The sequence below is a fragment of the Dromaius novaehollandiae genome, unplaced genomic scaffold (genome assembly GCF_036370855.1).
Source record: "Dromaius novaehollandiae isolate bDroNov1 unplaced genomic scaffold, bDroNov1.hap1 HAP1_SCAFFOLD_175, whole genome shotgun sequence".
NCBI classification, from domain to species: domain Eukaryota; kingdom Metazoa; phylum Chordata; class Aves; order Casuariiformes; family Dromaiidae; genus Dromaius; species Dromaius novaehollandiae.
This window is the reverse complement of record NW_026991424.1, coordinates 47,501-50,235: the sequence shown is the minus strand read 5'-3', so window position 1 is coordinate 50,235 and position 2,735 is coordinate 47,501. Positions and strand designations below refer to the sequence as shown.

Sequence of the window (2,735 nt, the reverse complement as noted above, 5' to 3'; positions counted from 1 at the left end):
AATCCTGGTTAGTTTCTTTTCCTCCGCTGACTAATATGCTTAAATTCAGCGGGTCGCCACGTCTGATCTGAGGTCGCAATCGGATGGGGACGGGGCCGGCGCGCCCGCGCGCGCCGCGCCCCTCGCGCTTCGACTCCCGGAGCGGGCCCGAGGCAGCTGGGAGGACGGCCCGAGGCCCCCGCCGGCACGCGGCGGACGCCGCCGCGCAGGGGGAGAGGACGGCGGGCCGGCCCGCCGGCACGCGCGCGCGGCAGCACGGAGCGGTACCACCGCGGTACCCACCCGCAGACAGCCGCGCGGGGCCGGGGACGAGGCCCGCGCCTCCCCCCCCCGGGCCCGGCTCGCCAACGCGCGCTCGCTCGCTCACGCCACTCGCGCAGCCCTCCGCCGCTCTGCGGCCGCCTCCTCCTCCCGGCCGCTGACCTCCGCTCTCCGCCCCGGCGTGGGGACGGCGCGGCGCGCCCTCCCTCGCCCCCCGCCCCGCCGCCGCCCCACGGCGCCCGCGCTGCGCGGCCCCCCCCCCGGCCGCGGCCCCCCGCGCGCCGCCGCCGCCGCCGGGCCTCAACGCAACGCCGCGCGGCTGACGCCAGCCGGCGGGTGGAAGTGGCTCGACGACGCGCTGCGGACGCGGGGAAGCGCGGGGTTGGGGGGGGCCCGGCGGGCGCCGAAACGGCGGCGGTCAGGGCCAGGGCGAGGCAAAGGGCGGCCGGCCGTCCCCTCTGCCGGAGGGGAACGGGGGACCGGCGCACCACCGGGAGAGTGGTGGAGGAGAGGCCCGTGCGGCGGCACTGGCGGTGGTGGCGGGCGGGCGGCGCCGGGCGCCGGGCCACCGCGACCGACCCGATCTGGGGGCCCGGCGGGACGAAGTCCGCGACGCGGGCGCTCCGGGAGCGGGGGTTTCCCGAGTCTGCACTTAGGGGGACGAAGGCCCGGCCGCGCGGGGAGGGGAAGGAGAGCACCCCCCCTCTCCCCGGGGCAACGGGCCTGCGAGGCGCCCCAGCCGCGCCACACCGCGCGCGCCACGCGGCGCGGCGGCAGCCGCCGGGCTCGGAGGGGAGGGCGGGCACGGCCGGGCGCACCCGAACCGCGCCCCCCCCCACACCCACCGAGGGGCGGCACGCCGCTGCGCCCACGCCACGGCGCGGGTGACGATTGACCGTCAAGCGACGCTCAGACAGGCGTAGCCCCGGGAGGAACCCGGGGCCGCAAGTGCGTTCGAAGTGTCGATGATCAATGTGTCCTGCAATTCACATTAATTCTCGCAGCTAGCTGCGTTCTTCATCGACGCACGAGCCGAGTGATCCACCGCTAAGAGTTGTCTCGGTTTCGGTCCCCGCCGCGCGCGCGGGGGGACCGGGCAGCTTTCGCAGCCCCTGGGGGGCCCCCCCTCCTCCGCCCCCTCCTCCTCCGCCCCACCGCCCTTCCTCACGCCGACGCCGGCTGCTGAGCAAGGGACGGCAGAGACGGAAGGAGAGAGAGAGCGAGAGAAAGAGAGGGGCTTGCCTCACTGACCGTACAAGCACAGAGAAAGGGGGGGGGGGGGAAACGAAGGGCAAACCCGAACGAGAAGGGCGGGGAGCCCTCGCTCCCGACCTGGGGACAAACCCTGTCTCGCTTCGAGTCCGGCCCAGGCGCCCGGCTCGGTCTGGCCCGGCAGGGAGCGGCGGGCCGGCCACACCGCCTGCCTCGGGATGTTGGGGGGGGTCCGTCCCCGCAGACCACCCCCCCCCCGCCCCAGGCGTCAGAGCCCGGCCGCCACCGGGAGCGGCGTCGCCCCGCCGCCCGCGCGCCTGCGGCCCGCCGGCCCCGCGCTTCCCAGCTCCTCGCTCGCCTCGCCGGCCCTCCGGCTCGACCGCCGCCGCCGCCGCCGCCGCGGCGCCCACACCCCCGCGCGCCCGCACACACCGCCTCGCGGGTGACGCCACGCGCTCGCCCGTCCCCTCCGCGGACAGACGCCCGGCGGCGGGCAGGCGGGCAAGGCGGCACGGACGGGGACGGCGCCCGCTCTCCCCGTCTCCACGCGGAGAGCGGGGCGGGCCGCCCCCGCCGCCGCCCCACCACCGCCCCCCCGCTGCCTGGCGGAGCCGGGCGGGGCAGAGCGAGGCGGGCGCCCCGGACGGCAGAGTGCCGGGGCGGGCGCGTAGGGTAGGGCGCCGCCGACGGCGGCCACGGCGGAAGACCCAGAAGCACCGGCCAGGGAGAAGGAGGAGACGCGCGGAGGCTCGGCGCCCGCACCACCCGCGGTGGGGGCTCGCCCTCCCGGCGGCGAGCACGCGCTCGCGCCCGGCTCGCAACGCTCGAGGCAGGCCGGCAACTAGGCCGACCGCGCGGCGTCTCTCCGCCGAGACCAGACCGCGGAGAGAGGGGGCAGGGTAACCCCTCTCCGTCCCGGCTGCCCGCGGGGCGAGCGCGGGGCGCGCCGGCTGGCATGGGGGGGCGCGGCGCCCGCGCGCGCCGACCCCCCGGCCCTCCGGCAGCACGCCCGGCCGCCTCCGCGAGTCGCATCGGGCCGCCCGAGTCTTTAAACCTCCGCCCGGCTCTCCAACCGAGAACCCTCGGGCCCGGAGCCCGGGGCCCATGGCCATCCCTGCCCGGGGCGGCTGCCGGCGGCCGCGGTGGCCGGAGGCCCTCTCCCCTCTCTCGCTCGCTCCCTCCCTCCCCGCCCCCCCCACCCCCACCGCGGGGGAGGAAGGACCGGGGTGGGGGGAAGCCGAGGCGGGGGGGGGGAAGGCACG

At 78.8% G+C, this 2,735-nt stretch overlaps 1 non-coding gene across 1 annotated transcript; it reads right to left on the bottom strand.

The window, feature by feature from the left end:
• Window positions 1-1,164: 1,164 nt before the first annotated feature.
• Window positions 1,165-1,317, bottom strand: LOC135326491 (5.8S ribosomal RNA). The gene has a single exon (XR_010386871.1). It is a non-coding gene; the product is annotated as a 5.8S ribosomal RNA (ribosomal RNA).
• Window positions 1,318-2,735: the final 1,418 nt, after the last annotated feature.